This window comes from Cydia strobilella, chromosome 20 (genome assembly GCF_947568885.1).
Source record: "Cydia strobilella chromosome 20, ilCydStro3.1, whole genome shotgun sequence".
Lineage (NCBI taxonomy): Eukaryota > Metazoa > Arthropoda > Insecta > Lepidoptera > Tortricidae > Cydia > Cydia strobilella.
This window is the reverse complement of record NC_086060.1, coordinates 6,588,575-6,616,068: the sequence shown is the minus strand read 5'-3', so window position 1 is coordinate 6,616,068 and position 27,494 is coordinate 6,588,575. Positions and strand designations below refer to the sequence as shown.

General features: G+C 37.6%; 1 protein-coding gene and 1 long non-coding RNA gene across 2 annotated transcripts in view; one reads left to right on the top strand and one right to left on the bottom strand.

Moving 5' to 3' along the window:
- LOC134750778 (uncharacterized) overlaps positions 1 to 27,494 on the bottom strand; it is a 347,410-nt gene that overhangs the window by 252,320 nt on the left and 67,596 nt on the right. The window lies entirely within an intron of this gene.
- The window catches only part of LOC134750442 (uncharacterized), a 36,022-nt gene that overhangs the window by 8,165 nt on the left and 363 nt on the right, over positions 1 to 27,494 (top strand). Inside the window, exon 2 of the long non-coding RNA XR_010128559.1 lies at positions 16,215 to 16,239. This is a non-coding gene — a long non-coding RNA (uncharacterized LOC134750442). The remainder of the gene's footprint in view (positions 1 to 16,214; positions 16,240 to 27,494) is intronic.

Below are 27,494 nucleotides of genomic sequence, written 5' to 3'. Positions count from 1 at the left end.
GTATGGGACCCAAGGGACGTCACTTCCCATTCAGCTCGCCACAAGCTGCCCTGGGGGCTTATTATTATTATTATTATGCGTTAAAATTATAAATAACAAACGAAACAGTCAACGCCCTCTATACGAGACTAGGCCAAAACTATCATCATACTGATCGAGAATCAAATTTTCGTGATTTTCGAGGCACGTTTTTTCCTTAGACTGTATCCATCTATTACGGAGTTATATCTATCTTTGATAAAAGTATGCAATTTTTCATTAATGTTTTCTTATGACGTTCTCACTTGGTTCTCACGCAAAATTATCGTTCGTAAACCGACTTTACAGACAGCCAGATTTTTTTGTTATCTACGAGTATCTTAGTATCAGCCGTATGAAGTTCGACACTCGTTTTTGGCGGAATTGGCGTAACTGCGAGATAGCCATAGACAAAAGGGTGGGGTGAAGTGATTGGGCTGCAACGAATATTAAATCTGTTACTTATATAAAGTTTGAATGCCTCTCCCGTTACCGTGACCGCAAACCAATCCGCGTGTTACGCGCGGACCGAAACCGCACTGCGGTCACTATTTTACAAGGGCCTGACACTCTTTGATAGAAAAAGATAGTCTTATTGCGATTCCTATAAGAGGAAAGAGAAAATAGTGCCATCATGCTTTGTTCTTATCACCGACCGGGTGGCATCATAGGTAGGAGGCGATGGCGAAATACCGAAATTTATAAGTGAAAGAGAAAAAATCCTGTTGCCCAAATTTTACATGAACATTCTTTCCCTTCCCCCGGTCGCTCGGTGGCGCGTCTATAGCTACTTGTATATACTATGTCTATGCTATTTTATGATGCAACAGATAGCTGTCGCAAGCTCGTATAGGCTACTAATTTGTCTATTGAAAAATTTGACGAATTCGGCAGCGTTCGGTTTTTGGGTTGCTTCGATCATTTTAGGTTGTAGTAGCATTTCATCCGTTTAACAGTAAATTAAAAAAAGCACAATTCAATTCAACCCTCAATGCTATTTTATAGTCCTTAAAATCCAAGAAAAAAAAATACAAAAAGATGACAATAGGGTGGTCATTTTTGTAATGCAATACGATTTACCTATTATTGGCGATTTAATATAATAATAAGGTTGTTTCCTTTAAAAATGTTGGTGCCCAAGTGGCCGTAGTGCAGGCACGAAACGACATGTCAAAACAAAATAAAACACAAAAAACTCAATCGATACACGATAAATTAACGGTAAACAACCACTGAGTTATTATTACTATAGTCCCTATAGTATAGAGACGACGTACCAAACAATGAAATTGTCGCAATCGCAACCTGCACCACGCGACCAAAATATAGTAAGCGCCGTAAAATTTCATGGAGCTTACGCGTTTAGGTCGCGAGATTCACGCTCCGCTTCTAGAGGCAGCAACTCATGGCGCAAAATACTGGTTCTCTGTGCCGGTTCTATACGTTAGAAATAATAGTTCAATGTAAAAAAACATTTAGATTATTGTCGCACTTTGAATATTAGACAGGCAAATTTTACATTGTAGATATAAAATATTCACTCACGGAGAGTCGATGTTACAGACATCCCAGTGATTTCCAATCGAAAACGATGTTTCGTATCATTCGTTTCTCGAAATGAAAGAGCTCAATTCATTGTAATTTGCATCAATACCTTCTTATTTTGATTTCTTTGATTTCTTTTTATTTCTTCTGTTATCATGTATGTTAACATTATGTACTTAATAATGAACTTCCAGATCTGTTTCTTAAGTATGTGAAGTACATTGTACTTCAAATCCATTTGTATATTGTGTATCCACAATATATAAATAAAAAATACCTAGTCAAACTACGTAGGACAGTTCACACAGCAAATTGATGAAAACGCAACAGTTTATGCCGTCAGTGGCCATTACATTACAATTTCCTACGACTTGAGCAGATCAATTGAGTCTTCCGCTCGACCGTGACCAAACACTTTGATCATTTAAGACTGTCATCTCTGATCGGTACTGTTTATTCCTTCAGCGGACACAATAGCGTTTTTTATAGGATTCTTGACGTTAATTCCTCTTTAGTGGTTCTGTTTTTAAAACTCTTGGAAATTAAATTAAAAGTAACCTAGCGGCCTTGTTTAAGAATTGACGACTAGAAATTTAATCGAGTAACTGTAATGTTACTTAATTTAGTCATTAAATTTTAAGTATCGTGAGCTATAGGTACTGGTAATAAAATTAAAAACAGGTGTATTCGTAAGCACAATTTGGGAATACGTGATATTTAACCGTTTTACCCTAATTCAAATGATGAATTATACTAGCATCGTGTGTTCATAAGCTATCTCCATATATATCCTTCTAAATCGGTTCAGCGGCTTAAGTGAGCAATAGCAGCCAGAATAGAATAGAATTTCATTTAATCAAGTAGGATTTTACAATCTCTTTTGAATCGTCAAAGTACATTACAACTAAATTAAAAAATAAATAACAGCTTACAAAATACAAAATTCAACAATTAAAATTTCAAGTACAATACAAATACATTTCATAATTTATTCATTTACTTGGGACTGGGCTGGTCATGTCTGCCGAATGCCGGATGGCTTGTGGGCCAAGTTAACCACGGAGTGGGAGCCCCACGAGTCTAACCGGGGATCCGGCAGACCTCGTCGGCGATGGCGGGATAACTTAGACTCCTTCTTGACAGGCTGACCAGATATTGCATTAAACAGAGACGAGTGGAAAAAGAGGGGGGAGGCCTTTGCCCAGCAGTGGGACACAGTCGGCTCTGAATAATAATAATAATAATATTCCTCTCTCTGCGGCCCTGACCACCGGCAGCTTGGACCCTGCCCCGCTGCCGGCGGCACCCTAGGTTAGGTTTTTTATAATGTGTTTATATATATTTTTTGTAATGTTTTGTAAGTGTTTTTATATTTTACTTTTATACTCATATTGTAAAAAGCCTAACTTAAGAAGAAAGATAAATAAAGAGATAATAATATAATTATAGAAGGCCATGCATCTTTGTCATTAATATACTCTTCGACTGTGTAATATGCCTTGTGCAGTAGACCAGATTAAACATATTTTTTAAGTCCAGGAAATGGTAAATCCAGTGCCTCCCTTGGTAACTTATTGTACTTATTGCAGAGTTAGTTACTTTGGTATTTATAGTACTTACCTATTAGCAGGGATGGTTATCACTAGCACTCAACGTCCTCTTACACTACTAAGGAAATAAGTACACTAAAAAGCTATTAAAATGGGTCACATATAAATTGTACTCAAATAACCGGTCTTTAACGCTCGTTAGAAGGTGTTGCATTAACCCAGCGCAACAAAATACAAAATAACCAAACAGAAAAGAAACTTCTAACACATGTTGAATGAAATTTTTCCCTTTTACAGCACTCCAAACCTTCGTACCAACCGCGACACCAGATTGTTACTACAAACGGAACTTTTGCAATTCTATCAGTAATTGGACAGATTCAAAGTTGAACTTTAGAAGATTGTAATAAGGTTTACTTTTAAGGTTAACCTAGTTACGGAATAGCTTCCGTAATAGAACAAACTACAGAAGTTTCACTGTCAATAAAAACGATTTCTCAGTCACTTTGACGTCAAACACACTCTCAGGTCGCTAGTATTAGAAATAGGCTGTCTTCGTAAACACAATAGATTTCGATTTATTTATTTGAGGATAAAAATTACACTATAAATTTATGCATCATTTTCAAAATTATGCTTACTCTAAAAATAAATAAGTACTCTTGTTTGGGTAACCGCATAGGTACACGTGCGTGGCATGAATTTAAATGTTTGAATATTGTAGCCTTTGTTCCCGTGCTGATGCTGACACACTCATTCCCAACTTCCCAACTGAATACCTAGACTAAATTTATATCAGTCCTAGTTTTCTGACAAATATATCTTCATTACTCAAACATCATTAGTTTCCTCTTACGCCCAAAAACCTACGAATTTGCGTAGTTTGATGATTCCATAGACCTTAATTTATTGCGTATTTGCAAGGTGGACATAATGAAGAAAAGCAAAACTAAAAACGTCAAGTTAAACACATTCTAAGAGGATCAACGATTCCCCCATTACCGTAATGTTCAGCCCGCACCTGGTATAAACAACTGTTGGTGACACAAGGAGCTATTTCATTATGAGACTCGCATTGAGATGAATCCTTGTCTAAGTCATTGTCTGAATTGCGATGCGCGGAGCTACTTAAGACAATGAAAGACGTTTGAGACAGATTATCATTTAGAGATTTGTATACATCTTGTTGCTCATATCAATAGGAATGTTATTACTGTGGCAAAATTCATTGAGTAGAGAGTCAATTAAATTATATTTAAAGACTATTAAATAACACACTAATCACTGCAAAAACTCCACCGTACTTACGAAACCATGGACTTGCGAAAATATGATTCCAGCATTGACATAAAATATATAAGTAGATATTAAATTATAAGAGTTCAGTGGATTTCGTTTACTGACGAAATTTTGAAAGGCGGTTATCATACTGGCGTCGCAGTATAACGAAACGAAATGAAATGAAATGAAAAATAAAATGAAATGAAATATAATATTTTATTGTCAGACCACAGGTAAAAATATAAAATATTCTTTTCCGCATTGTACTATATTTATGGTGTACAATCTCCCTATCTTGACGAAAATTCTCTATGGGGTATTATTGGTTCTAAAACGTTCTAAAATAGTTTTTTCTGAGCTTTTTCTTATCATACCTGCCACAAGTATGAGCCTACGGAACACAGTTATATCAAATTATTGATCATACAATCTATAAAAACAATGGTAGGTACCCTATTTTATATCGAGAGGTCAATGTGGGGACGACCGGCATATAAAATTTTTGGTTGGGAAGACCGTCATGGCAAGTCAGGAACTCTAGTATTTAAATACGCACTTCGCTCAGACACAGTCAGATAGAAAGAGCTTCGCTCCTTGATCTCTTCTGTTAGTGGAGTAGGTGTACAAGTGTACAAACGCAAGAGGTTCGCTGCGTCTTACGTAGGCGAACACTCGCAAACGCGAAGCGAAGCGGCGCGGCGGGCCCAAGGCGTTCGCGTTCGCAACGAGATCGCCCACGTAGGACACTTCTATTAGGTATCAAAGGATTATTCACCCCGCTCCGCGCCGCGCCGCTTCGCGTTCGTGTGAAGCGACGAAAGGTCTTATCTGATAGAGGGTCTTCTCCACAATCACCTTAATTTCTTTGTATAAAATGTTGCACCCTGTTTTTAATAACATAACCCAATTTTTAATTCAAGAAAAATTTAAACCATAATCCCTGTTAAAGCCGGGTTGATGAAATTCTACCCGTTGTGCGCACCTTTTAATTAGGTAGGTAACAAAACGGAAACTTTCGCGGCGTCTAAATAATAAACTAGCAAAGTTTGAGGAAAGTACTAAATTCAGATTTGGTCTGATGAGATATTTATTATATTAGCGGTTTGAAATTAGAATTTGAATTAATTACTTGCCTAGTGTAATTGAAACTAGGTTTTCAGGGAATACCTTATAAGTAGATTTATAACGTTATATTGAATTTAATTACCAATTCAACGTAAATGCTCCCTAATGGAAAAATTACACGATCATTTGAACATTGCAATGATTGTGGCTTGATACAATTTTGTGAATAAAACAGGATATTCAGGTCGTTTTGAGCTATTTAATAAAACAAAAACATTGAATTTAAATACCAACCATATAAAAGACCATTCGAATGTTACCATTTGATTAATTAGGTACTATATATATTTAAAAATAAGATAAAATGGAGATGAATAAGTCAATTCCCAATGTCTGTTATTCTGTACCTACGTAACGTTAGTACATTTATCTTATTCTGTGCTAAAATTGGCATCAAATCCATCTATTTGTACTGTACCCCAGTTTCCAGTCCATTTATACAATGACTTGCATTCATTCTAATCCTAACGTATTTCTCAAAGAGCATGTAAATAGAAACAGTATCCGATCGTGTGTTCCTATTGGTTGTGCAAGCTTTGAGCTCTTGGGCCCAGTGTAATATGACCGTGAGATTTGAAGACGATTATATGGGCCCAATATAATATGACCGTGACTACCGTGAGATTTGAAGACGGTTATATGGGCCCAGTATAATATGACCGTGACTACCGTGAGATTTGAAGACGGTTATATGGGCCCAGTATAATATGACCGTGACTACCGTGAGATTTGAAGACTATTATTTGGGCCCAGTATAATTATGACCGTGACTACCGTGAGATTTGAAGGCGATTATATGGGCCCAGTTTAATATGACCGTGTGACTACCGTGAGATTTGAAAACGATTATAATATTTTTATAGGTACTGAAAGCTGTCATCTTCATACAATTAAAACCTTAAAATGCGAAATTGTATTGATCTCACTGCTGTCACCGTATCCAAGCTATGTGAAAAATACTATAGTAAATAGAAAACTCACACAATTATGCGTTACAAAGAGATGGATGTATGTAGCCTCGATGGATGTTGTTTGCCATCATCATGTAAATGCAAAATGTGAAAATGTAAAACTATAGTTATTTGTGCAACAAGAGAGGAAAGTTGGTTTTTCTTGCGAGTGTTTATTTTGAGTCCCGAGAAAGGGAAAGATTCTATAATTGATTGATTCTAAGTTAAAATCTTGAGCGTAGCGAGGGACTCAAAAACACGATATGTAAAGTAACTTTGCTCTCGTGTTGCACATATTAAAGGTTAAAATGTATTTCGAATTACACAGAATAATACAAACAAAAAAAAACTCCAGGGAGTGACGAAAGTAGGCTTGTTCGAGCTGCTGAGGTGAAAAAGTAATAATCGTATAAATTGAACGCGTCAAGCGGCAATAAGCGAATCACATCCAGAATTGAGGTTGGGGTAATAAGATCCTAAAATAAAATAAGAGGGAAATGCTTCGCATAGCGATCCATGGCAAGGTGGACGGACCTTCTAAGAGCGTTGCTAAAAGCTGGTGGATGGTGGCTGCTGGCCATCAATTCCAGACAGTTCAGTAGTAGATTTTATGGCTGATATAAAGCTAAATCATTTAAATATAGCAGCTTATAGCAACTTTATAGAAATTCTGCTGTGCCTTGAATTCTATCCTACTCGCCAAACATGTAGAATGACACCATGAGATCACTGGACACGTTTCAATTCAATTTGTGGGTCGTTTCGATGTACAATGGGTGAAGCAAACATTGTATAGCGTTTATTAGATTGTGTCTTTGGGTTTCTGTGAAAAAGGAGTTTATCACCTTTATTTGTGACATTCTCGTTTTAGCTTGCTTAATGTCTTTAAATTTAAAGGGTTGAAATGTATTCACCTGATAGCATCCGGTGATGAAGTTGAAATTAATTCTACTATTTATTTTGAAAAGTGACATAGTAACATACAAATTTTTATATAAGTACAATCACATAGCATTTACATTCTCGTACATTATGTAAAGAATCTTTTGGAAATATTAGGGATAGTTACGATATGAATCGGATATATCAGTGTCAAAAGTGACGTTTTTGTTTGAAGAAACGTCACTTTTGACACTGACATATCCGATCCATCCATATCGTAACTATCCCTTACATTTGACGCATATTAATGTTCGAATCAGGCCGTAAGCCTTTTTCTGCATTAGCATTACATAAATTCCTTCTAGATTTTTTTACATTTGTTTTTTCAGCGGGTAAGATAATAACAATAGGGGAAAACTAACAGCTAACAAATATTGTTCAGAGAATAAGGTACCTGCGCTAAAGAAGGCCCATTGTTTTTTTTTCTTGCAGTTTTGTCTCTCGTACTAGCGAATATAGACACAAAATTTGAGTCCATTTTCACGTAAGTATAAGGCGGGTTTTAGTGTGACGCGGAACGTCCGTGCGGATTGCTCCGCACCGGACTAATATTATGAGCGTTTTAGAGTGGTTCGCGCGGACGACCGTCCGCGCGGACAGTTTTTTCATACAATTTGGCGGTGCGGACTGTGCGGAGCGATTCGCACGGACGGTCCGCGTGACACTAAAACCCGCCTAAAAGTACCTACCTATGAAATTTTGAAAGTACGCATGCTTAAAAACTTAAAAATTCCTTCAGTTCATATGTAAAGGGACCTTAGAAAATTAAACTTACTCCTGTGAACCTCCACGTTTCGTAAAAAAAGTATGATTTATAATAATGCAAGCGCCAACAATCCTAAGGTCCATTTTTGTACGGAACGTCACAACTTTCTTTCTCCAAGCCGTTTATAAATAAAAGCAGTATCGCGAACGTGAACCCAATTCAATTTGTTTTGGTTGTTTGCAAATAACCGGATTACTTTCCGAACTTACCAACTCGACTTGACGTATCCACGAAAAGCCAACCTTATCATGTACAGCATAGGGTACATTTTCTAATGTCACAACGAGTGTGAGCGTGAAGTTAATGAAATAACCGGTAAAGTGCAACACCCGAGTGCAAATACTGTTTTGTTGAGTTTCGGTGCAGCGTAATATTAATATGGGGTTTCTGTAGTGTGTATTGACACAACAAATATTGACATTTACCTTCTCAAGTCGGAGTGTATTTGAGCTGGAAAAGTCATTTCGTTTATTTCAAGTTTTGCAGTTGGGCAACTTTAAAAGAAAATAGTTTCTAAGAAAGGAAAATAATGACATATACAAAGGAAAATAATGACCAAGGCCTCCAGTGTCCAAGGCTGTAATACTTGTCCTTAAAGTATATTAACTTTGGAAAGTACGAGGTGCCTAGTAGGGAGTAGGAACTTCCTACTTCGTTGGAATCTTTTATATCTTATATGTTTATCTATTTCTCGAAGTCCGAATAAAAATCATGCAAATGTAGAAAAATCATAGAGTTCGTCTAAGCTAACTTTGTACCAACTTGAACAGAACAGTGAGGGAGTGTTATTATAAATATATTTTAATAGAAATTTGACATTAATTATGAAATTGCCACACTTTGTTATGGCAAATGCCATGCAGAGTTGACTTGGTCCGATTCTAATAATTTAATAGCTTTTATTCAATTATTAGAAAGATGAAGGTTTATACCGTAACATAATTTTACTTAGCCTAATTCTAAATGCAGCTGGTTTAAAAAATAAGAGTACAACCCTCAATTTTTATATTTGGCTAGTAAAGTTTAATGTGTCATAAAAATAATTTTTGACCACCCCCACAAAGTAAAACATAATTCTTAATCACCCCCGCGAAGTAGGGCATTTACATTCGGAAAACTTGAGTTTATGACCAAAAGATACTGCTTGGAGTGGGGTGATAAAAATCCTAGCTCTTTGTTTGATTTAAGCGGAGTATAGGTCACTTAATTTCAGTTTCGTCATGTTCTGAGGATGTCACTTTCGACTCGACGATATAGGTTACTTTCTGAGAACGCCACAGACGCCACTTTCTGAGTGTCACTTTTTAAATTCATAGTGTCGAATTCAGAAAGTGGCTCACTCAGAAAGTGATATCCTCAGAAAGTGGCCTTCTTAGAAAATGCCTTAGAAAGTGGCGTTCTCAGAAAATGACCTGCTGAGCCTAAAGGTTTTGTTCTATTATATCATATTTTAAACAATAAAAACTTCTTCGACTACTCGGGACTCAAAATTAATTGTAATCAATTAAATTACGTTTTTAATTAATTTGTTCGTCTAGATATTATTCAAGACCATATTGAAGGGAACAGCATAAGTATACGCTATTTAGCTGTTCATAGTTGCTGTCACGGCTCACATTTCAATACGATAGTCACATGAGAGGTCGGAAGCGACGGCATGGAACGCGTTCTAATGTTAAGCGGAGTCGTGCGCTATTGATGTAAGGCGGTGGACACACTCATTGATGCCATGTCAAAAAATATAGCGTTCGAGGCGTGTGTGCCAACGGATCAGTACTTCATGGGGATAAAAAAAATGAGAAATGTAGCGGTTCTGCATCGGATGGGTAAAGTTTAGAGATTGCAAATGCGATGTTTCGCTGTAATCATGAACAGACCGTCTAGCGCGAAAACGCAACTCACGCTAGCAGTCAGGTCTTCTTTGGTCCTCCTAGCTAAGGGAAACTTTTTTAGGGTTCCGTACCCAAAGGGTAAAAACGGAACCATATTACTAAGACTCCGATGTCCGTCTGTCCGTCTGTCCGTCTGTCCGTCTATCCGTCTGTCCGTCTGTCTGTCTGTCCGTCTGTCTGTCTGACACCATGCTGTATCTCATGAACCGTGATAGCTAGACAGTTGAAATTTTCACAGATGATGTATTTCTGTTGCCGCTATAAAAACAAATACTAAAAACACTGATTTAAACTTTCACGATTTTTACTCATTATTATTTACAACCACGGGACTTAATCGCGTAAAATAAGTATTAAATTTACCTCCGACGTTTCGAGGACGGCGTTGTCCCCGTGGTCTCGGAGAAGACCGATTTTACGCGATTAAGTCCCGTCGTTCTAAATAATAATAAGAAATACTAAAAAGTACGGAACCCTCAGTGGGCGAATCCAACTCGCACTTGGCCGGTTTTTTGTATATTCCGTAGAATCCGTAGCTATCTATGAAATTAAAATATTATTAGCAATAATCTACCAAACATGAACATGGATATAACTGTATCTTCTACTTACTAACTTACCATCTCTTTTTGCTTATTTTTTTTATAAAATTAATAAAGCCCAACACATTTGTATCCTCTTTAAGTACTAGCAAAACAAAAAGTAACAATAGTTTTATAGGTACATATAAAAACTAAACTAAACTACATATAAAACTGTGTAAATATAGCCTTAAAAGTTCTGTCTTACGACTTATATAATAAATTCCCACGTGATATTAGTATTATTATGTGAGAATACTCATACATCGTTTACATAGGTTAAGTACATAATAGTATACATACAATTGCAATAGGGATGTATTGTTGTTGATCATCCGACACTTAAGAATATATGAATGTACTTATGTAGTGTTAGTGTTTGTATAGGGTTTTACGTAATCTTCATATTTACTTCCTTGACGTATTAGTGCATTTTGAGTGCATTTACACAAATTTGCTATGGCTGCATAAACGTAAAACTATTAACTATATGTGTACATTGCTTAGGAAAATTCCTTACCTATTCATAAAGGGGCCCACTGACTATCAGTCCGCCGGACGATATCGGCCTGTCAGTTGTTCGGAACTCTCAAATTTTTTTTCTAACTGACAGGCCGATATCGTCCGGCGGACTAATAGTCAGTGGGCCCCTTAACAGTTAATACATAATGTTTTAGTAAGATGTGTTGAAATTGTTACGACGTTTTTACGTTCCGATTGAATTTTTTTTAAACCCGAAGAAGTTAGAAATTACCTTTATTTACCTACCTTTTTTTATTCTTTGACACGAACTGTCACGTCAAGTGGTTGACAAAAATTTTCTTGCGTAAATTTTAAGATTTCAGTGTTCGAAAAGATTTCAAAATCTCCTGAAAAGCCGTCGATTAATTGTATCCACGTATGAGTAGCGACGAGTGGCGTTAGGAGTGGTGATCTAAGCGAGGACGACTTCAAGCCCGGGACCGGGACGCAGCAGCAGCGTAGCAAACGTTGCTCCGTGCAGCGTGATAATGGGTCCGTTCAGGTTCCGTGCACCGGGCGCGGGCGGCGCCGGCCATGGCGGCAAGAGCGTGGCAGCGGAGAGCCGGCCGCGATCCTGCGTTGCTACCTGGAGCCTCTAGTTATCTGCCACTGCCATTGATTTCGCTACTCCGAAGCAAACTCAGTTACCGCTCAAGTACCTACTTACTTGATGGAAAAATAAACACTAAATAAATAAAATTATCCTGAATAATGAATATGAAAGAAATGTGCCATGTGTCGAATTTTTAGTGAAATGTTGTTGTGTTTTTATGACCTACCTATTTTATAATTCACCGCTTGTGTTTGTATGTAAATTTATAAGTTTAGAATTAAGTAGTTTTTATTTTATATCCCGAGATTTTAAATGTCTTCACAACCATGCATTAAGGCGTCGGATTTGCTGTATTGCCCCATTTGTGTTGATAACAAACAATACAAAGGACAGCGGGGGCTTGCCATCCATACGGGTCGCCGACATGGCAACCGTATGGTTGTCGACACCCCGCTGCCCAGCGCGTCTCAACCCGTACCATCAGACTTTGCTAGGGGCCCTACAGCAACAGTATCAACGTCACCTACAGATGCATCATCTCTCGCCAATAAATTAGGGCTTTTGAAGACCAACAAACCAGTCATAAAAAGGATACCTCGTGGTGCACGCATTACTGTTGCACGAAGCCTCACCGAGTGCGTAGCTAAGGTTGTTGCTGAAAATTCATTTCAGTCATGGGAGCGTCTACTCACGTTTCCTTACAAAGTTTTGCATGCAGATAGATCCAAGAAATCGTCACTCACCTCTCAAATAAAAAGTAATACGTTTTCTATTTCCGACTCGCCTATCATCTCGCAAGGTCGTAATATTAACACTCGCACTCCTGCAAGTTCACTAGCCTTTAAAGTTAGGTCCATCGAAAATAAACTTTCGGATGGAGACGTGGGGGGAGCTGCCCGGCTTCTTTTCTCGTGCGACGACTTAGCTACGCACTCTCCCGAGACTTACGCCGCCCTGAGGGAAAAACACCCAGTCCCCGCTGCCTCTTCGAGCCTTCCAGATCCACCCGCCGCCGACGATCCCACAGTTGTCGTGTCAGAGGACGTAGTACAGTCGGCAATATTGTCATTTCCCAACGGATCTGCCGGCGGGATGGACGGATTATCTCCCCAGCACCTTAAGGACCTAACCACTACACCTTTAGGTGACACGAGTTCTGCCCTGGTAAAGGAAATAACAGGACTTATCAATCTAATGCTTTCAGGACTCGTGCACGCCGAGATAGCCCCACTTTTGTACGGCGCCAACCTAGTAGCTCTCGCAAAAAAGGATGGTGGTATTCGCCCGATTGCTGTGGGATGCACGTTCAGGCGTTTAGCTTCAAAGCTGTGTTGTAAGAAATTTAATGATAAACTGACGCATCTCTTCAAGCCCAAGCAGCTGGGATTTGGTGTAAAAGGGGGATGTGAGGCGGCAGTTCACGCTGCACGCACGTTTTTAAGTGGTCCGGATTTCGAAATTTTTGTAAAAAATAGATGTAAAAAACGCTTTTAATTCGGTCGATCGCGGTGCATTGCTGGCAGCGGTAAAAAAAGAACTGCCAGACATCTACAAATACATTTGGCAATGTTACGGAGCACCGACAAAATTGCTATTTGGAGATAACATCATTTCATCGTACATGGGCTGCCAACAAGGGGACCCGCTTGGGCCAGCCATTTTTAGTCTAGTCATCCACCCCATCATATCAAGTTTAAATTCAAAATTCAACATATGGTATCTAGACGACGGATCTCTTGGAGGAGACGCTGTAACGGTTTTAGAAGATATATTATGTATTATAGAAAAGTTTACAGAAATCGGACTCTCACTAAATTATACCAAATGTGAAATATTTTTCCCTGAACACCTTCCTTCTGACAAGAAAGCTGACATTTTGAAAAATTTTAACGAAGTTTTACCAAATATTTCAGTCCAATCAAAATCAGATCTCACTCTTTTAGGCTCACCAATCTTTGGCGAAGCTATTGCACCTGTTATTAACTGTAAGCTAAATTTATTTCACACTACATCAGAGTTACTTTTCAAAATAAACCCGCATATGGCTCTCTTCATCATCCGTTTCTGTCTATTTACCCCAAAATTCATGTATGTGCTACGTAGCTGCCCAGTTTGGAAATTTCCCTCAATTCTTTCATCCATTGACTCCTCTCTTCAGACAACGCTATCGAAAATTTTAAATATACACTTTGATTCTAGATCATGGACCCAGGCGGTTCTCCCAATTAGGTTTGGGGGGCTCGGAGTTCGCACTTCGGCCAGCTCGGCCTTACCTGCTTTTCTGTCTTCCGTGTACGGCTCGCTGTCTCTCATCGGTGTCATTCTAAACCTTCCACAGATACTCGATGATCAGGTAGCGAGCCTCAAGGAGGCCAGAGAAGCATGGTGCCAGTCGTGCCCGAGTGCGGACATCCCAGACGCCAAGCATATTCAACGGGCGTGGGACTCCCCTCGTCTAGAGGTAGTCCATGCCTCAGTTGTAGAAAATAGCCCAGACGACTTTGAACGCGCTCGCATTCTGGCGGTTTCGGCCCCCGAGTCGGGCCACTGGTTACAGGCTCTCCCTTCCAAGGCAATAGGCACGGTTCTCGACCCAAGTAGCTTAAGGATAGCAATAGGCTTGAGGCTTGGGTCCAGAATTTGTGTTTCCCACACGTGTGCCTGCGGCAAAGGTGTGGACCAGCTGGGCCGTCATGGCCTCTCTTGCGCAAAAAGCGCCGGCCGCATGTATCGCCATGGCACTATCAACGATTTGGTCCGTCGCGCGCTTGCCACTGTCTCTGTGCCTGCAGTTTTAGAACCAGTGGGCATGGCTAGAGACGACGGCAAGCGTCCCGACGGAGCCACGTTGGTGCCGTGGAAATTAGGAAGAGCCCTGGTGTGGGACGCGACGTGCATTGACACCCTTGCACAGTCCCACATCGGGGCGACCCGCATCCAGGCTGGCGCTGCGGCTGACCAGGCCCAGATTCTCAAGCGCCGCAAATACTCGACCTTAGTTAACGACTATGAGTTTGCGGCGCTCGCAATAGAGACTCTGGGTCCTTGGTCATCCGACATGAAGACATTTATGAGAGCTTTGTCGGCACGGCTGGTCGATTCCACAGGGAACCGTAGGGCCGGTGCGTACCTCTCTCAGCGTATCGCCCTAGCGGTACAGAGAGGTAACGCCGCCGGCGTAATGGGGTCCATGCCGCAGGCCGACTTGTTGGACGGGGCATTTTTTTTATGATTGGGTTTTATGTTTTAGGTTAGTTTAATTTTTATACTCTATGTTTAGGTAGTTATTTATTTAATTTTAAATTGTATTTGATAGATAATAATATATTGCACTATTAAGTAATAGTAACATGTATTCAATCCATAATTAAAAGTATTTATGCAATTTTTCATCAATGTTTTCTTATGAAGTTATCACGCAAAATTATCGTCCGTAAACCAACTTTAGAGACAACCATATTTTTTTTACTAAAATCGCAAGAAAGAAAAGGCGTCCATTGATTGACCGTCTGCTTTGTACACGTCGGTCACAGTCGATATGCAATATAGACGAGACTGTACAACATTTACATTTTCTTTTAGTAAAGTTTCGCATTCAAGGGCTATCGATTTCAATTGAACTTGTTTAATTTTTAATTTCGAAGTCCTAGCAAAAGTAACGGGAAACCGCGCTGTACTTGAATAAATTAAAATGAAAATTTTGTTCAAAGTAAATGAAATGGTTGAAGTAAAATGAAGTACTTAGGTATTATCAAAGATAGATATAACTCCGTAATAGATGGATACAGTCTAAGGAAAAAGCATGCCTCGAAAATCAAGAAAATTTGATTCTCGTTCAGAGGGCGCTACTAGTTTTGGCCTACTGTCGTATAGATGGCGTTGACGGTTTCGTTTGTTATTTAACAATTTTAACGCATATCAGTAAAAGAACATGGGTCAAAATCATAAAAATAATTAATGCAAATAAAAAAAAACATTTATCCATATTTAAATTAATTTTAACGTATTTTTATAAATATTTATTTTTAGTTTTAAAGTGTGTCGACAGATGGCAGTGAATTTACTGGGGTTACAAAATTTACTATGACAGTACCGCTCTAGTATAAGTTACTCTATGGTATTATGTAGCGGAAAGGAAATAAATATACTAGCATTCCGTTGAAACTGCGATAACGAGCATATTTCCAGTTAAATTCCTTTTTGAAGTTTCATACCCAGGTTATTTTTGTAAAGATTATTTTGGAATTAATAATAAATCTGCATGCTACGTGATAAACAACAGTCCAATATGTACCGCCTTGGCCGGGTGGTCTAGTGGCCAGCTCGTTAGCCGCCTAAGCTGAAGACGCGGGTTCGATTCCCGCCTTGGCCACCGGTGGACTAGGTCACTTTTTCTTTAGTGTATGTTATCTATTTCAGTTTATAGTCCAATAAGTGTTTTAAATTGACAAGGTAATTAAATGAAATAATATACCTATTTTAATTTCAGGTCTGTCAGCGATAGGTCGGCGTCTGTAAGTTATAAAAAAACACACATATATAAGTATATATTAATAATAATACACACAATCATATATTATTTCATTCTGCCATGCAGATTCGACTTGTCCAGCTCAGTATTTTTGAATTGGACACTATAAAATCTGCCTGCAACCAGTTTCAGTATGCTGTTGTGGCCATGGTATAATAATATACTCCGCCTGGTACTCTCTTCCGAGACTCGCGATTCATGTGACTGACACAAGCTACGTCATTATTATTTACAACGACGGGACTTAATCGCGTAAAATAAGTATTAAAACTCGCGCGCTTAGAAGATGTTGATGTCAACTTTAGCCAGTCTTCTCCGAGACCACGGGGACAACGCCGACCTCGAAACGTCGGAGGTAAATTTAATACTTATTTTACGCGATTAAGTCCCGTCGTTGTAAATAATAATGAGTAAAAATCGTGAAAGTTTAAATCAGTGTTTGACAAGCTACGTCATCATGCTGTTCACATGTTCACGATGACGAGGCTTGTGTCAGTGACGTGGTTCGCGAGTCTCGGAAGAGAGTAGTTGTGGCTATTTCTTACACGACTTATAATAGATGCAATTTTCTTTCGCATATATTAAGTCAACAGTTCGGGCCTCAGCGAACATGATTGAAGCACTGCACCACCTAGGTAGCCTCATCAGCATTCTGAAAGCATTATTCTCTTAGGGCATTATAAGCTTGCTTGGCATACTTGACCCACAACTTAGCCGGTAATAAACGCAAGTTTGGCATAGTAGGGAAATCTGGGGAAGTCGGAGCTTTATTGGGCAATAGGGACAAAATGGGAATGCTTCCCTCCTTTAACCGCTTAAACCTAACTAGCAAAATAACAATACAGAACATAGGTTTTTTTATACTTTGAGATGTACCTATGTTTTTTTTTTACATATCAGTGTTTTTTTAACAGCATAATGTATTTTTATTGAGTGCCTTAATTATTTTTACCTTTTAATATTGTATAATGACTAATTAATATTTCAATAGAAGAAAACGGTTCAAATAATGTCTATACACTAAACCCCTTTACTTTACTAATATAATCTAATATAAACCTTGAGAAATTGAGCACTTTAAAACTCACAACATTTATAGTAGATAATTATATGTTAACCAAGGGATGAAAGGCACTCATTTCTGCCGAGGTAGTTTGGCGCGCGAACGCAGTGAGAGTTCACCCGAGTTAAACATGCGTTTTTTTTAAAACATGACTAAGTTTACATTTTTATAGTATTTTTTGAGGGTAATTTCATTTAACAATTTAGGCAAAAGTATCGTTATTTATGGAATGGGGAGTTAAATATCAGAATGGAAATTGTATAACAAATCCATTTAAAGCCAAATTTCAATTGCTTATCGTAAAAAAAGTACTTTGGAACGTTTTCTGCACACCTTTTAGAACAACAATGACCCTCTTTCAGAGCATGAGAAATAAAAAATTGATTTATCGTACGTACACTCAAGTGTCGTAAACATCTCATATTGATGAGACGTGGGGTGCTTGTAGAACTATTAATTTAATTTTGAGCCCCCTCGAGTTGGGCACCTCTGGACTTGTAGGTACCATTAATCTTTTTCGTCTGCGTTTGTGAACAAGTTGTGGCAGGTTATTAGTAAGACAACTAAGGCCTGGACAGGCTTCTTATTTATGTCTCAGTTCTAGCTCACATCATTTGGGCTAATATTATTTAATATCTGGTAACAAATGCTTTTTTTGCGAAACAACGATGATATTTGCCTGAAAAAATGAACTGTTTAGATTATTACTGAATTGTGTTTCAGGAAAAATTTCATCGTTTTTTACAAGTTATCTTAGTAAATGTATTTTCCACGATAACCCATTTTCCCTCAGAGGTTCTTACCTATATCACTTGGGTCACATATTAATAATTTATGCTGTAGTATAATTTAAATAATAATTTATGGTAAAAAAATCGTAGATATCATTTATTTTGGTCATTTTTGAGTTTTGGTCCCAGTTAATGATAATTGTCCTATTAACTAATGTAACAATTATTTATTAATAATAAATTATTATTCGTGAACGTTCAAAAATTTCACAACCCAGAGTTGACTTTGAACTGCTCTAAATTGATAATTACTAAATGGGTTATTCAATTTTATACCAAATGACTGTGATTATCCTCAATATAATGTCTAAAAATAATTAAACAGATATATCAAAAAATAAGGAAAGTACGCAGTTGAAAAACAGTATAATTTTCTGTGACATTAAACTGCAATTACAAACAAAACCGATATGCGAGACGACATGAGCGAAAATCGATTTTTAGAAGACTATTCGAGAAAAAGCCAGGCCACTAATTTTAATTAAAAACACCCGTCTTACCACGATCAAGGAATTTCCACAAGGACTTTAGAATAAAAAGTACACGTATAATTTATCTATTGTCGTCCGCTCAACACAATTGGAAAGTTGCTATTGTGAGGAACTTGTATGACAAGAAAGTTACGAGTAGCAATGGGGCAATTTTATCGAACTTCGCGACTTTGGCTTCGTACTTTGAATTGTAGAGTAGGATGTACAGTCAATGTTATGTACAGTCAGCATTTACAGTAGCGGTCAGAACAAAATGCCAAAAGTATCTGCCATCTTCTAATAGTGTTTTAAGAGTCACATGAACCCACCGCCAAAAATCCGCTCCCATACAATCGAGGAGCATAACTTTATAAACTTTTAAAATATTATCGAAAACAGGTTATTTATAGAAGATGAATAGACGTCGAAATGAATCTTTCTTTCAGAAATCAGCATTTGCCAGAACATTGTGACCCTGCAAATGACAATTCTTTTTGAAATAAACCAAACGAGTTCATCGGTCTACTGACTTTGCAATCATTTTGATTCGAGTGATCAGTTGAATTGAACAGAAAGAATTGATATGAATTTCAAATCTATTCTAGTAGTTTGACTCACCCTCTGTCATCGCGGTGGGGGAGTTATTATTATAGCCTCATAAGGCCCACCACCCACCAACCAAAAAATTGCCAGTTGAATTCGAAATCGACAGTGAAGGACATTTATGGTTGGATTTCTTTTGTTTTTAAATCGAGCGTTACAAAAGAAATGCGACGCTGTCACAGTTGATATTGATTTGTATATAGTTTAAAGTAAATTGATGTAATTTGTAATACAGGTACTAGGACCGTGAATCTTAGGAGAATAATGTAGCTTTTTGTGTCCTTTATCATTGTAATCTATAAACTGTAATAGATGTCATATATTAAAGAAAAAGTGACGAAGCCCTCCAATGGTGAAGGCCGAATTCGAACCGGCATCTTTAGCTATCGCTGCTAACGCTATGAACCCCTAGGCCACCTCGCCACGGTGGTACCCGTCCCAATTTCTCGACTATATGCCTTCTTAGTAAGACTAAGCGTCTTTGACCAACTCTAAGGGCAAGCAGTGCGCGCTTGCACCAAATCAAAATATTTAATAAAATAATCTACTTAATTTGTTCTTAGAAATGACATCTGTGCTCTTGACGATTATAGGACTTAAAAAAAAAACAAAAGGCTTTGATTGATTAGTATTTGAAATAAATGTAACAGATATTTTTATTCTTATAGAAAAAAAACAGACAAATGAAGTATTTTTATCACCAAGTACGCCTAGCGTCATTGATGTTCAACAAAAGTAAAATCCCAAACCATATATTAATTACTTGTAATATGACAGAAAAGACGCATAAAAAAGTCATAAAAGATCTAATGTCTGTTCGAAATATACTGCAAATAAGAATAGGTTTTTAAGTTAAGAGCCACACGAATAGGTATAGCTGAGCCGCCGCCATACCACAGAATAAATATAGTATTATCATACAGAACGGCCACGCACCGCCCCGCCCCGATGATGCGAATTACCTCGCCCCGCGACAGCAGATTGACGACCGTTTGCCGACCGCTCAGAACTTACTCACACAATGACGCATGACGCGTGTACAGACGTGCCGTTCACACATAGTCCACATAGAAACGCAAATGATTTTTGATGTATGGCGTCATGGCGTGTCCGCCCTGTGGCAATACAGTTCAATTTACGCTCGCAAACATTCTGAAATAATATAATATATCTATATTTTCTTTGCTAGAGCGAGTAAAAACATAGTAGTAATCGCTTTACTTTCTTTTTACTTATAACACAGAATAAATATACTTATACTACTACCTTATACTTATACTTATAGTACTACCTTACAGAAAGGAAACTTCCTACAAAACCGAAGTTTGACAGCGATTCAGGGTCTAATCATGCTATCCCTTTCTAATATATGGTACTATCCCTTTCGGCTATTTAGGGTTGTCAAAATTCAAGTCATTATCATATCTGTGGTCGTGCACGCAAAGGGAAGTCAAGTTGTGCTAACCCTAATAATTGCTCGGAGCGAACGGAGCCGATTGTATGAGAGCGGCTTTTTAAAGATAAAGATAAAGATAAAAGACATTTATTCGTGACGATCACAACACAAGTACGAACATGTACAGACAACAACAGCAAGAAAAGAAGAGATCATCAAGTGTGCATCACGAAATGGACCCAACTCAGCATACTGCTAGCTATAAAGCCAGCGCTGGTCTTCCGTAGGGCCCATTCGGTGATTTTAGAGGCAGGTTCGTGTGACTCTTAAAAGCTGGCTCAAACTATGCAAATCTAATAGTTGCCCTCAAGGGAGCCTCGTCGATCCCTTGTTATGCAGACTCTTATTTCACTTTTGATGTTACTTTATTGTTTTTGTGGTCCATTGTTTTCGTCGCGGCGGAATATTATTGGCTTATCTCTTTGATGTTTATTGTTTAGGGTATAGTTTTGTGTGGAAAATTATGTAAGTAGTGAGCGATTTCTTTTCATACAGCTTTTTTTTATAGCCCATGTTTCCGCATAATGTACGGAACCGAAGGTACAGTTTCATCTACATTAGTTAAGTTAGTAAGTTAAGTTAGTTAACTAGGTACAATCATTGAATCTTTGCTATCAAATGTAACTTCTTATTGTTCCGTACCCAAAGGGTAAAAACGGGACCCTATTACTAAGACTCCTCTGTCCGTCTGTTCGTCTGTCCGTCTGTCCGTCTGCCTGTTCGTCTGTCTGTCTGTCGTCTGTCTGTCACCAGGCTGAATCTCATCAACCGTGATAACTAGACAGTTAAAAATTTCACAGATGATGTATTTCTGTTGCCGCTATAACAACAAACACAAAAAAGTACGGAACCCTCGGTGGGCGAGTCCGACTCGCACTTGTCCGGTTTTTTTAAGTCAGCAAACGAGAAAGACGAATCGCCTGATGGTAAGCAATTACTTAAGGGGCCCACTGATTACCAGTTCGCCGAACGATATCGGCCTGTCAGTTGTTCAGAACTGTCAAATTTTTGTTCTAACTGACAGGCTGATATCGTCCGGCGAACTGATAATCAGTGGGCACCTTTACTGTCGTCCATCGACACTCATACCACAGGGGTTGCAACCCCTACCATGATGGGGTATGAGTTACCGGCCTTTGATGCTCCCATATACTCTTTCCTTAAAGGTTTGAAAGTCGTATTGGTCCGGATGTACCGCGTTTTACAGTTTTGTTGTGCGTATGAATGTAGTAACATTCCGCGATTGATTAATAACGTTCGGCACGATATTACCCATTATCTTGTACAAAAATTCAGAATCCGGTTCAAAACCTGGTTATCCCAGCTATGCATCGAAAATTGCACTAATGAAGGCTTGACCGTATCGATTGCTATCGAGCTTTGATCAAGTCGCGTTCAATCCGATTTGATATTCCAAACGCTTTCTGAATCATAGTAACTCCAGAAGGTTACCAAAATAAGTGCTTTTTCAGATTAAGTATATTTGTATTTAATATACCGTCAAACGGGGTGAATAGGGATGGCTGGGGTGAATAGGGATCTCAATATATTATTTCAAGCTTACATGGTCATCATCATCATATATTTAAGAGTTATACTCATGTCGGTGGAGCGATTTCCATAAGTGTCGGTCCTCTGCCTTCTCCTTGACATCCTGATACGACACGACGTTGAGTTTTTCCTTTACTTGATCTATGTATGTTCTCCTTGGTCTGCCCCTCCGCCTCCTTGCCTCAACTCTCCCTTCAATTATGTTCTTGATAAATTTCTCGTGTCGTAGCAGGTGTCGAAGCATCTTTCCTCTTCTATTTTCTATGGTTCTCAACAAACTCCTCTTCTCTCCTACCATGCGTCAAACCTGGTAAAACCGTTTACATGGTCACTTACAATATAAATACCGAAATACGTAACAGTGTATTTCTTATTTCTTAAAAATAAATAGGTATGTGTACATGAGAAGTACACCATATTCAATAGTACTAATGTCGCAGAAAAAACTGTTCTGTCGCCAAAATTACATATATTTTCTTAGATTATCGTATGCATGTTTCTTGATAATGTTTTTTTTTAATTGATCCCAAAGCCAGAGTACACTGGCCTAGCCCAAAACCAAAAGCTCACCTTTGCTAACTTAGCTCGTATTAGTTACGGAAATGCATGCACAGATTGGGCGAAAAATTAAGCTGAATTAGTCTCATGCATGAAGTTTATATTTGAACGAAATATATTTTATTCGGATGTTTGTTACCGTTATATCATGTTACAAATGCATTTCCGTTATTAAATTATCATTTAATTGCTTAAAATAATAAATAAATAGTACAAAATTTGCCCGCGAAAAGCTAGTGAGCGAAATACGCGAAACGTCACGTGACGTCACGCGTTCGACAGATTAGTTCACATAAGTGTCATTAGTAGCAAACGTCAGTTGGACCGTCCAACGTGTGACGTCATCACGCTCTATCGAATTCGCGCCAAAAATTATGAGCGTTTCAACCACGAACACATTTTCATTTTAAATATTTTTTAATAAAATAATGTGATGGTTTACAAAAGTATATTTATTATTTTCGGTGTTGAAACGATATAAATTATACTTACAAAAATTAATAAAAAATCATGCATGGAACATGCAATTGTCGACTTGAGCGGGATTCGAATTAGTACTAGTATTGACTCTTGGATGAGAATATGTGAAGGCATGGAATCTACATAAATATGAAAAAGTATTTTAGGAAGAGACTTTTAAAAATTGATTTGCACGAGAAAAAGGAGCAAAATATCACATTGGGTGTAATTTTAAAGACTTTTTATGTCAATATAAACTAATGTCTAGCCTAATCTAAAAAAAGTTACCAAAATAAGAAAAATTCTAGATTTAACTAATTTACAAATATTTTAAGTAAAAGCACAAGAAAAATAAAATAAGATAAATAAGATACAAACATTTTCTTTTTTAATAGTAAGGTTGTTATTCAGGTAGCTTATAAAATAAATCATTAATTAATGAAATCATCTTGAATATTAAGCCGTTGTTAGAATGAAACAAATTGATTAAGCTGTTTCAATTTCGTTCTAGAGCCCAGCCCCCGGGGGGTGGGCACAATTTATTATATCTTTCCATTTAAGGAAGCCGATTCAAATTCAACAACTGGATTGTTTTCATATTATTTTGATATTTACGACCTTGAGCGTGAGCACCAATCAGCGTTAGCGGCTCACGCGGATTGGTGCTGATAAAATACAATCAAGAGTCGTCTCGTAAGTCATTTCGCTCCCACTTGGTGCGCATGAGATGCCTGGGGGCCTAGCAATGTGACAACCGTTGTTAGAAAAAGCCAATCGGAAGTGAATTAATGTGTGGTGATCATGTGACTTTTCGTTACGTCTGTCATCCCGTTTTTTTTTTCATTTCCGCGTTTTTGCGGCGGTTATCTATGTATACGCTTGCCATCTAGGCTAGCCCCCCTGATAACACGACTCAGTCGAAACCAAATAAAATAAGATAAATCTCATATCAAATTGTTGAAACAGAATCAACCTCAAGGCTTTAGGTTAGAATAATAAAAGGTAAAGCTTCAAAGTACTGAATTCCCGTCTAAATCTAATATAGTCTAATACTGGACGAGGCGTCTGAGGTTTTTATGAAATAAATTAAAATAATTATGCTTTCCTACAAATTAATACATAATTCATAAGTTTGTGTAAAAGGCTTGACCTTAAAAAAAACCTCATAATAATATTTATGTTATAAACACTGTTCTTACAGAAACCAAAAGTATGATTACAGTACAAAATAAATAATTCATATTTCATACAGAACGGACACGCTCCACCCCACCCCAAATGGAATAACCTCACCCCGCGGCGGCAAATTGTCTATGGATTGGCGGCAAATTGTATAAAGATAGTCTTAGTGCGATTCCTATAAAAGGAAAGAGACAAAAAGGGGCCAAGCTTTGTCATTATTACCGACCGGGCATCTTTCATGGTCGGGTTAAGCCATCATGTGAGCATCATAGCACGAGGGCTATGGCGAAATACCGAAATTTATAAGAGTGAAAGAGAAAAAAACATTGGACATGCAAACCGGATAAATTGCGTAGTATTGCATTTTATATGAATATTCTTATTATTACCGTGCAACACCTAATAGTAGGTACATGTTAGAAAGATAATTTTTCAGCAAGTTTCGGTGACGGTGAAAATCATAAATTAAAAAGTTTTTAATTGAATCAGTACCGAAGAAATATTCTCATATTTTTTCCAAAAAACAACGGGTACCTACCCAATAATTGGCTGCTCAATTAAGCTGGTAAAAACTTTTGAAAGTCGCGAAGTGAATAACTTCAGATAAGTTATTAAAAATAAGTTAAGTTAGTTTTGTTAATAAAACTTCAGAAAAGTTTGACATCTATTAGTTAGGATTAAGATTAATAATTTTTCTTGTTGTTGCCTCACGTTTTAAGTTTGGGACATTTATTTATATGTCTGAAGGGCTATTTTCCTCCACAGGCCACATTTCAAATTCAAATTCAAAGATTTATTTGTTTAACATAGGTAAGTTACAAGGTGTTAAATACATACCAATCAACCAATTTTCGTGAACTTTGGTAAGCAAGTTCGATAATTATATAGTCTTTGTCGTTTCAGTTTTTGGATGTAACATATTTTTATACCACGACAATGGCAAGCAGGCGTGCGTCCTGGCTATTGTTAAACTATCACCGCAGCATATAATGGATCATCTTAGGGAGCACTTTAAATATGTGTCTAATTGCTTTACATATATGTAGGTAATGTAAATGAGTTTGTAAGACAAAAACTGTTGCTGGTTTAAAGTTTAACCTCTATAGCTTCCCACAGTTTTTTTGACTCAGCGAAAGTTCAGTCGTCTTAAAATATAATAACGTTAAGTAAACTAGATTGTTGAATTACAGTTCAAACAGCAATGTCCTCCAAACCCAGAAATCCATACATGTATACAATTAGCCTGTTAAAAATGAACCTAAAAATTTACGTATTAAAGTCTACTTTTGCACAATTGTTAATTGGGAGGTTTTGAAAGCACGTTCACAATCAAGCATTACAATGTTATTGTGTGTAACTTTTAACAAGCACCCGCCACGCTTTAATCTATTAAATTTCCAAGTACTCGTACACTACGAGTTTAAATGACGGAATATAAATTGGGTCTTACTCCATTCGCGCAGACAGTTTTTGTTAAAACAGTAACTTTCAATCCGGGTTAATCCTGGCTTGTACCAATGATTTTTTCGGAACTTATGTACGGATATCATTTGATATTTACCACTAAGCTTTTCGGTGAAGTTGTACCTATGTCAAGTCCCCAACCCGCATTGGGCTAGCGTGAGGACTATAGCCCAATCCCTTTCGTGCATAAGCTGAAATATTATATTATTTTTATAGACGCAAACTAAATTTCCGTGTCAGCAGACTTTACTTGCATATAACTTATTAAAAAACGTGGAGCCGCATTCTAGCTTTATAAAAACTTGATTTGATATTTCAGTGCATTTCAAGTGAATCATTATTGAAATTTATGAGCGAGATCAAGTTTTTTGAGTTACCAAGCGAAATGACATCACGGAATATAGTTATTTGTTTTACAAGGGACAAAGTTGTTAAAAAAATTCTTAAATGAACCAACAGCGTAGTGGAATCTTCATGCTAATGCTAAGCCCTTATCTTGTAGGTTATATATAGGAATGTATTTATCTGAACGTTGTACAAAAAAGGTGCGGGTACAGCTTGCCCGCCCTTGGTCAGCTAATTGGAAAGGTATTAAGATTATTTAAGAAATTATGAAATTAACATAAAAAAAGGACGACAGGAGGTAACAATAGTTTTCTTACGGGGTACTTAATACAGCAACAGAATAAGTTTAGTAGCATAATATATTTCGTGTATATTCTCGAATATTATAATGAACTTCATCGACTGGTCTACCAGAAGCCATAAAAAGCATTTTCATTTGATACTCGACCCGCGCGAAGCTTATCTAGATGAAATAGGGGTAAATAATAAAGTGTCAGGTATTTACGTTTACTGTCGAAAGTAATGGTTTCCTTTTTAATGTGTATGATTGTATCACAGTATGCAGTGTGGTTATTACCTACGCTTGTTTTTATTTCCAGATTGATGCCGTGAGTTAAGCATATTAATATCGAACCTACTATTCTCGTAACACGAGGAAAACAATACCCACATATATTAAAAACGTACACATTTGATATTACACTTCAAATGGCGATAATTGAATTGCAATCAATGATTTTAATATCTTTATGAACAGTCAAGGATTTCGATTTCTGCAGCATTTCATCCTCGTGGGCGAAATAAAACAAAACAAACAAAGAACAGGCTGGGTATCTCATAAGATTATTAAGTACTTGTATTGTTACTATGATAGTGTTCTTAACTAAGAGTCACATGAACCCGCCGTTAAAAGCCGCTTCAATACAATCGGAGTTACGCTCTCATTTTCAAATGATATTCTTAAATATCATAATCTCTGGTTGACTGGTAGAGAATGCCTTAAGGCATTAAGTTCGCCTTTTGTACCTTCATGTATTGTGCAATAAAGATTAACCCCCTTTCATAAACGTCTACTAAAGTTGACAAGCCGCCGAATAACGTCGGAAAGGGACATTATCTGCATGTCAACTTTAGTAGACGTTTATGAATAAGGGGGTAAATAAATAAATCTCACGGGCGGCCTATATGTAGTTACCCAAACAAATAAGTACCTATGTTGCAAGAGCAAAAAGAAAAACCGAGCTTTGAATTTAAAAGTTGATTAAAAAAAAGTATGATAGGTACTGAACCAAAAGT